The 12,767-nt window shown below is 42.7% G+C and overlaps 1 protein-coding gene across 5 annotated transcripts in view; it reads right to left on the reverse strand.

Moving 5' to 3' along the window:
• CFLAR (CASP8 and FADD like apoptosis regulator) overlaps positions 1-12,479 on the reverse strand; it is a 55,645-nt gene extending 43,166 nt beyond the window's left edge. For 4 of the 5 annotated variants that reach the window (XM_063116185.1, XM_063116186.1, XM_063116187.1 and 1 more), the window contains exon 1: positions 12,316-12,479. The gene's annotated coding sequence lies outside the window, so the exon portion shown is untranslated. Of the gene's footprint in view, positions 1-8,048; positions 8,259-12,315 lie in introns of those variants that run through there. The other variant, XM_063116184.1, reaches the window with a different exon arrangement.
• Positions 12,480-12,767: the final 288 nt, after the last annotated feature.

A 12,767-nucleotide genomic window follows, 5' to 3' on the forward strand; every position in this document is an offset into this window, starting at 1 on the left:
TGGGACTGCAACCCCCATCATCCTTCACTTTTGCTATGCTGGCTAGGGCTGATGGGAGTGGCAGTCCAACAACATCTGAATGGCCACACCTTACCTAGCCCTGCCTTAAAGCAAGACCTTTGACAAAAGGAGGTTGATATTTCTTAATAGACCAGGAAGGCCAGGCATTGGATATCATCTTTATGGGGTGAAAAAGAGGGTCATGGTGCACAGACCACGCCGGAATTTGTAGAACGAGAAAGCTGTCAGAGGAAGGTAGAAGGTCTTCCCCACCCCTCCACTAAGTGGAGGAGGTGAACGGCTGTGCATATGTGTGAGAAGAAACAACAGTTTTATTTTGAGAGGCAGAGACAGAAGCGAAGAATTAACAAAGAAAAAAAAGGCAAGAAAAAAGGGATGAAAGCATCTTGGGGTACAAGATACCCCTCTCTGGAGATTAGATGTGAGGCAGAGGACCTGTCCTGATAGGAATGCATATGCCACTGGCCTCTACCTGTGCTCCACTTGCATACTTGAAAATATACACTACAAAAACGACATGTCACAAGTACTTAAGCCAAGCTCAGATAAGTTCTGTCCCTGGAACTCTTTACCCCTGGGAGAAATGGAGCGCGTCCAGCAATAACATGAAACAGTTGGGATAGAGGGAACCAATCATGATTCATCGCTGCAGAGTAAGGGTGTTGAACCTCTGTCAGCCTAAGGGCCGAATTCCATTTCAGAGAAGCTGTCACGGGGCCCGCATTGCAGAAGTGGGCGGGGCTGAAGGGAAAAGGGGTGAGGCCAACATACAAAAACTACCAGGATAGTTTAGCTTAAAGCTTTCACTGCCAGTAACCAAGCTTTAGGAGAGACATTTCAACCTTTTAGAATGGGGAGGGGGAAAAACCTGCACCAAAGTCAAGAAAGTACTAAACAATTGGGTGAAAGGGTGATCTAGGGAACTCCAGAGAACCAGATTGGGATTTCAGGTAAGCTGGATCTGGACCCCCAAGCCTCAGGTTCTGCACCCCAAGGTAAGTCTTGACAGAATCAGATGTTTCAAAATGAAATTGGAGGTATGGGCTAACATCGGGATAGGAAACTAGATGCCCTCCAGATATTTTGGACTATAACTCTCAGGAGATGAAGCCAGCATGGCCAATGGTCAGGTACTATAGAATTTGTAGTCCAAGACATCTGGTGGGCACCAGGCGGCCTACCCCTGGCAAGATCCTAGAGATGATCATATCCAGAGCAGAAAAATAAACAGCAGATTAACCAGAACTATCTAGGTGCTAGGTAAAGGATCAGAGGGGAAAGTTCAAAAAGATCTAGAACCACAACTGACTCAAGGAATGGAAAAAGATCTGCAGAGAGTGAAAGATCAGAACCGGGTAAAAGAAGCAGAGTAATCAGGGGCTTAGGGTCCGTTTCCAGCCAGATATACTGAGGCAGAAGTGAGTGAGCTCTGGAGAATGCATGCAACTTAAGATGAAGGGCCCAGGTAACAGCACAGCAGGGATATGGCAAGGGTGAATATGGAATATCTGGAAATTATACTATCAGGAAACCAGTTATTTATTTTTCCAGCTGTTCTACTAAGGCTTGTTTGTGCATACCAAAATAAAAGTAAGAACTCTTCACTAACAAAAGCGAAGTTCTGAGAAGTATGAAATGAACAAGTGTGCATATATTTTCTTGGGTTTTTTTTTTGCATAATGAATTCTGCTTCATTAACCAGTGCATGGTTACTCAGAAGTAAAACCCACTCTGTTCAGTAGTGATTTCTCCCTAATAAATGTGTTTAGGGTTGCAGCCTAAATCCGTTATAATTTTCTGAGTTAGACCCTCAGCAGAAGAGTGTTTAACTATAATATTTGGAGAATTATGTTCAGTTTCATGAAAGCTATTACTCCAAACAAAGCCAAACACAATTCCATCTGTTTTTTTGAATGGCATTAAAACAGATGAAATATAAGTGTTCCCACTGTAACTGGTTTGTAGAGTAATGAGATTTAATCATTTTGCATTGCTATATTAATGTTTAATGCTAAGGTGGTAAACAACCTTTGCAGGGAGAACTGGGTTGAAACACAATTATGCAGTCCTTTCACATTCTCCTATGTTACAGATCCACAAATATTCCTTCCACATAGCAAGTGTATATATGGAAAGTGAACTCATCTGGGAGTGATTTTCTTCTGCTTCTAAACTGTTAAAATCAGAGACTCCTTTCACATAATAAACCACCTACATCTCGTATCCCTCCTCTGTCTGTCTGGGATAAAGTCAGAGGCCCATTAAACCCTCAAGGTTAGGTAACCTGGTGCTCTCCAGATGTTTTGGACTATGTCTCCCATAATGAATGACCAATGGCTGTGCTGGATGGGGCTTGTAGTCCAAAACATCTGGAAGGCCACAAGTTGCCCTCCCCTGCAAAGCAGCTGAAAACAGCTAATCCAATATTCTTGCACAAAAAAATCATAGAGACTTGCCTGGTAGGCACTCAATGGGACTTACTTCTGAATAGACCTGAAGGTTCATCACACGAGGTTGAAATCCCACATCCTTTAAGTATTTTTTATCACTTTATCTCCAATCTTTTAAAAAGTGGAATAAAGGTCAAAAAGTGCCGGACCCACTCTGGAGGTTGACAACGTCATGTAAAGGACCCAGAAACTTCCATGGGTGACCAATCACGAGCATGCAAAAGCCTCACGTAGAAATGCTCGTGCACAGGATTGCACTGTAAGGCTGCAGCCCTACAGCTTGATATCCTCCAGATCTTTTGGACTACATTACCTATCATCCATCACTACTGGCTATTCAGGGTAGGGCTGATAGAAGCTATAGGCCAAAACCTCTGGAGGGCCACAAGTTGCCCACCGCTGGACTAGAGACTAAGCCCAATGAACACTGTTACATTTACTTCCAAGTAAACATGCATTGGATTGATATTTATATTTGACCATGTCTTCTGGCGAGAAATACACTTTCCGCTCAGCTTTTATTTTGATCAGCTAACATTAACCCATGCAAAGATGTTATCAGTGATACAGGGATATAATTCCATAATCATTTACAGGCTTCTAGATAGACTACCCTAATGCAATGAACTCTAGATACTCCGACTGCAGCTTTGGTATAAAATGCAGTGTCTCTCAGTTGAAAGGTTATCAAAATTATGGGGAAAATACAGTAGTACAATCTTGCTGTAAAATACAAGTGAAAATAAGTCTGTGAATTCTTTGCAGCTACCATAGTTTTAATCCCATTTCAGTCTGCTTAAATGGGACAGAATCGTCACCCTACTCATCTTGATATGCTACTGCACTGGTCTGCAATATCAGGAGCCAGCACACAGGTATGTATCGTTGAGAGCTTCATCCCACGTACCTGCTTCCTTCGAATTATCGCCGTAGCGCTAAGCTTTCGCCGTTGTTGTTGTTTTTGCTACCAGGCGGCAGCGATCCTTTGCGTACCAGGAAGTGAGTTTAAGGGGGAAATGTAAAAAAATCATAAAAAATCAACGGATGACCCAATCCAATTCAAATTTGGTATGCTTAAAGCGCTCCATAATATCTATTGCTGTGCTAATTTTGGTGTCTTTTATCTTTAAAGCTTACGCAGATGTAAGCATTTCTTTAAAATCCTGCTCCTGCGCCCCAGCGGCGGCTCGGATACGCTCAAAAACTAGTGCCTAAATATGGCAAATCTTTTAGCTTTATAGCACAATTAAGGCAGGATGCATGGGAGTACTTCACAATCAAAGCAGATTATAAGGTGGAAAACTTCGGAGTCCTTTGCATGCAATTCGCAGTGATTGCACAGTATAACGCTGGTGTGATAAAGCTCTGAGTGTCTGTTGTCTGATTAGCTGAACAGGAGTATCATGATGGGCTTCCCTTAAGCAAGACCTGACCACAGCCCTGAGCTTTGAGAAAAGAACTTTAATATCTTGCTTAATGATCCCGGACAGCCCATAGATCAGTGGTGGGCAGAACCTGAGGCCGAGAGACCAAATCTGGCCCTGCTGGGGTCCCAGTCCGCCCCTCTGGAGTCCCTAGAAGGCAACGCCCCCTTTCCTTTGACCACTGCTACTGATCATTTGCTGGCGTCCTAACTTTTGTGCAATTCCTTCCTCATTCCAAAAGGTTGAAATGCCTCCCCTAAGGCTTAGTTCCTGGCCATAAGAGGTTTAAGCTAAATATTCTGGTATTTGAGGTCTTTTGGCCTGCTCACACTGGAATGCGCCCCCTGAGAGATTTTCTGAAATGGACCGGCCCCAGGGCTGAAAGAGTCTCAGCCCCCCCTTGTTTAATGGATTTACTTCATTTTTCACAAGAACCCTGGGGTCCATCAACTGAACACAGGTGTAAAATAGTGGCTCAGGAAGGTGAACATAGATTTGCAGAATAAGGGGGCTCTCCTAAGCACGTACTTAGCCCAGGAATTTTTCTTCAGCATCAGTACTAGAGTTCACACACAAATCCTTTCACACACAAATATATCCTTGTTTTTCCCTCTAGCTTTCTTGACTTTGGCAGCCTGGGGATGGCGGGGAGCCTTTTTCTTGGCACAATGGTTAAGCCGCTGTGAGTCAGAAACATTTGCTGCTCTACTGCAAATTGTATGGCGATCTACCAGCAGAGCTGGATCTGCCTTCGGTTTCTCCAGGCAGCGATCACCTTTGAATGTGCGTGCTTGTGTGCAGGGCGGGGGTAGGGAAAAAGAGAGAGGAAGACAGAAGCACAGAGAGGCCTGGCTCAGACAACACGCTAAATCATGCTGCTTAACCACAAAATGGTTAAGGGAACCATTTTGTGGTTAAGCAGCATGGTTTAGCGTGTTGTCTGAACCAGGCCAGAGCTGTTAGCAAAAGGATGGAAGCATCTTGGGAGTCCAATGTGAGATAGAAGCGATTTTTCCTTTAAGGAAGGCATGCAAGGAGCATATGCCTTCTCAAGAAAAACTGGCTCTTTCTGTCACCGCGCTACCAAATTTCAGTGGCAAATTCCACTTTTTCTCACTGTACTAGTTATGTTGCACAAGATCGATGTGTGAGGGTGAAAGGGGAGGCGGGGCGGTTGTATAGTATTCTTTGCCCCCTTGAAAGATAGTCACAGGCTGAAGTGGTGGAATTTTTAGAGTAAAAATAAAAATAACTATATGTAAATGCACATGTCCACACACATTTCAGCAATTACTTCTACTTTGGTTGTGCTGGGATTTCCAGAACCTGTAAATGGAGGGAACAGAATATCCTAGGTGAGATTTATTCATGAGCTGGCTTCTCTATGCAATCCTGTGAGGACTGCATAGAGAAGCCAGCTCATGAATAAATCTCACCTAGGATATTCTGTTCTAAGCCCCACAACCCATTAAGGGTCTACAGTGACAGGAAACTGCCATGTTAATCAGAGGTTGCATATTCAAAATGACAGCAGCCATTACATGTTACTTGTTGCCGTTACATGTGAACCAGGTTGCCATGTCAGAAGCTTTTGTGGACTGGGGTCCACTTCATCAGATGCCACCTGATGAAGCAGACTGGTCCACAAAAACATCCACATTTAAAAATGGAAAATTAAAGTATTCCAAGGTAGTATACAAGGTTAGCAACACCCAACACCACTCTCACTGCTATAAACTCTCAAATGTCTACATCTTGGATCTAAGAATACAAAACAAGACAGACAAGTTGAACTTGAATTGCAAATATATACACATAAGTGTGTGATGTCAAGAATCCAGATAATGGATTAAAGTATTACCAAGAACTGCCTAGGATCTTTTGCTTAAAACAAACAATAAATACTTCCCCCCCCCCATTTGTGTACTTGGGAGTGGGGGGATTTATTAATGTACTAGGAATGTTAGCAGTGCAAGCTGTTGCTAGTTTTACTGAATTCTACAGTCATGGGAAACTTTGGCTTATTTATTATTCTTTTGAGCTTGCTGCCGTGAGAGAGCATATTTTCAACACATTCCCACTGTGTTGAAAATCAGTGTTTAATATCTAGAGACAGTTCTGAAATCACCCCAGCTTAATGTCAATGTCTGCAATCTCCTCCCACATTTCATCTCAAGACTGTGACTAATTGCAGACTCGTGGTTTCAACTTCAGCCACTTTTTTCCTCCCCTGCCCCCTTGTGTTTACCATCTGCCTTATGAAGAATTCTGGAAAACTCGAAAGCTGGCTCACTAATTTGTGACCTTTGAGTTGACCTTGTAAAAGATTAACCTAATAAGGATTTTGGAATTTTTCTAAAGAAAAAGGGATGTTGCACCTAACGCAGGCTTGTAAATTCCCACTCCCTGGTGTCTGTGGTGGTGAATCCCAAGGAAGTCAATGAGAAATAAATTGGCTCACTTTTCTTCTTTGAGGCTACCAGGCTGCCACAAAGGATTCATATAGGTGGTGTGTTGACACACAGGCTGTTGAGAATTCTTATGGCCTAGTAATTTTTGTGGCCTTTGTTTGCAAGCTTGCGCTAAAATCTACTTGAAAATCCTTCTCTAGGTACGTGTAGCTCTGTGTTAGCTGCGGTTATCTGGTGAAAGAAATAAACTCTATACAAGGTCAGGTTACACTGTATTCTTTGTTATATGCCATATTTTCCTGGCACAAGAAACTATTTCCAAAGGAGGATCTTGGCTTAAATTCAAGACCCACACATGGCACTCCCACGAAAGCTAGTATAGTACAGTGGTTAGAGTAGTGGACTAGGATACAGGAAGCTGCCTAATACTGAATCAGACCATGGGTATTGTCGACAATGACTGGCTGCAACTTTCCCCAAAACCCACTTTTTGTAAAATCTTGCCCGATGAAGAGATATGGAGATCTCAAAAGCTTGCATATTTTTGTGCAATTTTATTCTTGAAAGCTTGCATATTTTTCGTCGGCCTAATGAAAGTATGGATTTTGGATTTTTTTCTACCTCACAGGGTTATTACTATTATTATTAATTATTATTATTTCTTACATTTGTATACCGTTCCATAGCCAAGGCTCTCTGGGCGGTTTACATAGGATAAAAACACTTAAAAACAATATACAAAAATTTTAAAATCACAAAAACATACAATTTGCCTGGGAGAAAAGAGAAGGGTTGTTGTGTCGCTCAAATATATATATACATGTGTTGGGGGGGGGGAGGAGAAGCCATGTGTACTGCACTGAACATCTTGGAGGAAGGACAGAATAAACATGAAATCAAATAATAATAAAAATATATGCCCCTTATTGTTCTCCCTATGTTCAATATGAGTATAGTTTCTACAAGTATTGTATCATAGAGGATTTGAAACAAACCAACAAAAATACTAAAGTTGCAATCCTATGCACACTCACCAGGGAGTAAGGCTCATTGAACTTCTGAGTAGATGTGCATCAGGTTACAGTCCACTGTAATCCCATACATGTTTACCTGGGAGTAAGCCCTACTAAACATAGAACTGGAGTAAAAATCATAGGAGTGTGGCGCTAGGATGTAAGTATGTTATACTGCTTGAATTGAATGTATCTGTACACCGCCCTGAAATCCCAATGATATAGGGTGGGATACAAATAATTAATTAATTAATAAATGAATGAATACTGTTGTTTTATACTTTGAATGGTTTTAATTTTTGTGAACCGCCCAGAGAGCTCCGGCTATTGGGCGGTATAGAAATGTAATAAATAAATAAATAAATAAATAAATAAAATAAATAAGAGAGAGAAATGCAGATCAGGGCCTGTGATCCAGTATTACTAAATTATGAAGATAAGGGGAGATAGACTTATTTTATCATCCTTATTCCAAATCTCTAATAGAATATTACCCTTAAGAGATTTCCCGTAGAGACACTTTTTAAAAATATATATATTTTATTTTTAGTAGTTTTGGTTACAGAGGTCAAATGTTATATCGTTTGTATATACACATATATCTATACATTCCATATCAATTCCATATACAAATTACACGTTTTCACCTTGGGTGGGCTCCCCGCCCCCTCATACACAGACATTTGGAGTGGATAGGAAAACCGCAGAGACGCTTTAAATTAAACATACCTAGAGACTGATGGCTCCTTCCATTCACTGCCGAAAGTTCGGTGAAGCAAAGCGGTTTATCTGCTATCCAAATAAAGTTTGCAATCCTGAAATGAGCTTCTGTCAAGTGGACTCCAGAACCAGCAGGACTGCTGGGGATGGAGGGGAGCTACAAAAAAGAAAGCTAGTTCTTGTCCTTGCAACCCCCACAGGAAATACCACTTTCCACTCAATGAGGACTGTGATGAACAAAGAATGACATCTATGAGGACATTCCATTCATACCATTTAAACAGTCACATGCTTTGATGTGTTTTTCAGGCCAGAGGTCAGCTGGTGAATCCACAACACTCTGAATAGAAAGACACACAGGCCACCAGGAGTGAATGGAATCGGTCTGAAAATGTGCTCTTGGAAAGCTTGGACATTTGGGCTGCATTCCTGTGAACAATTAAGGGTGCAATCTTATGCATGTTTAAACAGAAAAAAGTCCTATGACTTCCAGCATGCCCCAACCATCCATTTTCGCTGTCTAAACATACATAAAATTGTGCCTTAAACTGCTAAAATCCAAATGACATCAACATTATTCAAGCATATCAAACTGTCCTCATTGGGGAGTTCTGGGTTCCATTTCTAAAGATTTCTTGTACTTCTGCAAATGTTGGGATTCCCTGAGGTCTGCTGAAAGCTCCCTCTCCTATATGGATGGTGCCGTTTTTTCCACAGAAGCCATAGTGCTCACCTTTGAACATCACAAAGAAGGAATGAAGTTACGTTTTAGTTCAGGACCTGGGGGGCATCTTTGTTCCACACAACAGGGCTATAACACTATGCACACTCGTTTAAGAGTAAGCTGAAACTGAACTCACTGGGATGTCCCAGTAAATATGCCAAGTACTGGCCTGAAAGGAACATGGAATAGGGTTGAGGATTTAGGGATGAACTACTGACTTAAAACAATATTCAGCCTTTAGAGTTCATGCAACTTTGTCAGGCAACAGCAAAACTAAAAAAACTAAAAACAAAACCCACTATTTGAAGGAGTACTGAGTTTATGAACATGCCAAGCCATATGAAAAATGATACCTTGAGAATTAGCATTCCTAATCAGTTGCATTTACATTATTCCTCCAGTATAACGATTCATTTGAAGACATACATAATAGTTCCTCTGCAGGCATTCGTTCCATATTTCTTTCTGAGATCAGGTTTCAACAACACAATGTGAAAAAAGGGGAGGAAGCTGAAAGCACTGAGCATGGTTTCAATCCAGAGCGATAAAAATATAAGCTTTTGGTTTTTTAATAATCCAGATTGGTAGCCTTGAAGCTCCTTTGAAATACTGCTGCGTTTTTGCAGAAGAGGAAAAGGTTCGCTCCCCACCCCTTCATTTCCTGGCTTTCACATGTAAATAAAACGGCACTCATTTCCTGCACCTGTCCAGTAAAATATTTTGCCTACATACAGTGTGGTTACACCAGCCTTCCCCAAACTGGGCCCTCCAAATGTTTTGGAGTTCAACTTCCATCAGCGCAAGGCAGCATGGGTAATGGTCCTGAATGCTGGAATTGTAGCCCAAAACATCTGGAGGGCACCAAGTTGGGCAAGAAGGGTGACTGACAGGGCTGGATGATCTTCTTTCCATCCTATCTGGAAACTTTAAGCTCCATCACACTGGGGGTTAACACGCACCCTACCTTCGTGTTTTTGTTCCTCAGTTACGAGGCCCACTGAGTCCGCTATTCTAATGGCGCTGCTTCTCCTGCACACAGCAGGAGAGCGCAGCAATTCCGAGTTTAAAAATACACTGGACTCAATGAGGGGTTTTTTTGAGGCACAAGAAAGGCCAGAAGGGGCAGGAGGCACACGATGTCATGAGGGACCTAAGCAAACTCTGCCACTGCCCAGTAAAGGAAAGGAAAGGAACCTCTCGTGCAAGCACTGAGTCATTTCTGACTCTTGGAGGGACACCAGCTTTCGCTGACGTTTTCTTGGCAGGCTTTATAGCGGGGTGGTTTGCCATTGCCTTCCCCAACCGTTATCGCCTTTCCCCCAGCTAGCTGGGTACTCATTTCACTGAGTCATTTCTGACTCTTGGAGGGACACCAGCTTTCGCTGACGTTTTCTTGGCAGGCTTTATAGCGGGGTGGTTTGCCATTGCCTTCCCCAGCCGTTATCGCCTTTCCCCCAGCTAGCTGGGTACTCATTTTACCGACCTCGGGAGGATGGAAGGCTGAGTCGACCCGAGCCAGCTACCTGAAACCAGCTTCTGCTGGGATCGAACTCAGGCCGTGGGGAGAGTTTCAGCTGCAGAAACTGCTGCTTTACCGCTCTGCGCCACACGAGGCTCATTAAAGTGTGTGCAATAAAACACTCCTCGGATGCGTGGCTGAGTGTCATTCCCACCCCCAACACCTGGGGGAGGGACTTTCTCTGGAAATTTTCAAAATCTCCAGAGCAATGGGAAATAATTCATTTTTATGCTTCACAATGACACAATTGATCTCCTGTAGTTTAAAGAAAGAGAATTTCCCTATGTGAAAAAGACGCCTGCTTTTCAATAACTCAACTGAGAATGCTTCAATTACTCTGTCTCCCATATGGCTGGGAAATGTCCAGACTAAAACACCAAATTGCTACATGGGCTTTTCCGGCCTAAAACCCCCACAAAAATACCCGTTATTAAAATCTAGCTAAGATTACTTTTAATTATAATGACTGAAAATATGTTATCATGAGTATACTGAGACTACAATTGTATAGCCACTTACAAGGCAGTAAACCCTATTTAATCATTGGGACTTACTTCTGAGTAGGCATATATAGGATTGCACTTGCTGTTTATCAACTTTCACCAAAACAAAATATAAAATAAAATTAAAATAAATAAAATATTTATTATTTGTTAGCTATAAGCAACTCCATTAAAATAAAATTCTTTTTAAATAAGTCTGGAATAAGGTGTCAGTAAATTAACTAGGCAATCCTATGCACCCTTACAAGGGAACACATTACATTAAAAACAGTACATATATACTTTTGAGTAAACGTCTAAACCGGACTTAGCTCTTAACTCCATAAAAGGTAAACCGCACTTTCTATGTCCTTTTTTCTGGGGATGGAGGAAAGCTTCAGAACCTGATTTCGGTTAATAATCTTTTTTTAAAAGGTGGAAATAAAGTCACGTGTAACTTCACCTAATGTGTACTTTTAACTGTAAACAAAACCAACATCAATTTTATTCACATGAGAAAGAAGGGAACTTTCAGCCCCTGGGTGAATGTGAGAAAACGAAACCAGCACATCCTTCTCCTCCAATGCTGTCTTTGAAACACGAATCCCTTTTTAAAGTTCAAGTCGGTAGTCCTCAATACAGCTTGTGGTAGCTGTGTGAAGAAGTACATACTTTTATTCTGTCCTGAACCTCCCACCGGTCCGCTTCATGGGATGACCCCATTGGGTTCTAGTACTATAACTGCAAGAAATTTCTCTCCCTTTCCACATCACCCATAATTTTGGACACCTCTATCACATCACCACTTATTCACCTATTTTTGCTAAGGCAAACAGTCCAGACATTGCAGCCTTTCCTCAGAGGGGACTTGCTCCAGCCTCCTGGTCATTTTAATTGTCTTTTGCTGCACCTTTTCCAACTCTCCAAAATCCTCTCTGAGCTCGCACCATAACATTAGTATCTTGGCAGTTTTATTTTCGGTTTCCTTGCCTAACGACCCCCCCAGATACAGAATACGCCTTTTTGAACAGGAGCTGCACTCTGGGTGGAGTTCTCTTTATGCCGCCATCATTCTTCAAATCTACGGCCCGGTCCTCTGCATGTCTCCTCAGCAGTAAGCCCCATTGTGTTGGACTATACGGAGAACTGCAGCCTTCCCCGTTTTTGCACCGCTCACTTAAAATAGGGGGGGCCGACATGACGCTACGGCTGCAGCCGTATGGCGCACGCTTAATGCACTCAGATGGACTTTAGTTCTGGGTAAATACGCACAGAATTGCGCAATTATTACACAGAAACCGGCCCTTCTTTTTACACCGCGGAGCAGTTATATCGAATCGCGCTGTGGGAAGCAAGCCCACTTTTAGCTGCGACCACTGCGTGAGGGAGGGCCAGAGGGTCGCTGAAGGGGCTACAGCTTCTTTCATGGGCTTTTGCAAAGCAAAGAAACGTCCGGCGCTTCCTCTTTCCCTCTTCGAGCCGTGGAGTAAAAAACATCACACAACCGTGTTGTCGATATAACACATCGCTCTTTAACAAGCTACTACTCACACAACCACAGCGCCTTATCCTCTCTACTCGCATCCGATCCTCTCCAGTCGTTCTCGATCTGGCAGTTTCGTAACTTCGGTAACCGCCATCGCCAGTTCTACACAGTCCTGCAGACTTCCGAGTTTCGCTCTAGGGAGCGGCCCCGCTTGGATCTCGACGCACGCAGTTCCTGCGCAGACCAGAAGGACGTCTAAACTTCGACGCCGGCCTAAGCCTGCGTGTATTTACTTCCGAGAAAACGTGCGGAGGATCGGGGGCGCAAGTGCGATGCGAGGAAAACGCTGGGAATCTGCTCAAAAACAAATTGGCAAAGCCGATGTAGTCCCTTTCAATTCATGGTTGATGTAAACTACTGCGAGAATCGTAATTTTGGGGGGCGACTTTTTGGCTGTGTAACGAGTGGCCATTTGTTATGGGGTGTTATTTGTGGGAGGTGGTTGTGAGTGGTAATT

This window comes from Elgaria multicarinata, chromosome 2 (genome assembly GCF_023053635.1).
Source record: "Elgaria multicarinata webbii isolate HBS135686 ecotype San Diego chromosome 2, rElgMul1.1.pri, whole genome shotgun sequence".
Classification (NCBI taxonomy): Eukaryota; Metazoa; Chordata; class Lepidosauria; order Squamata; family Anguidae; genus Elgaria; species Elgaria multicarinata.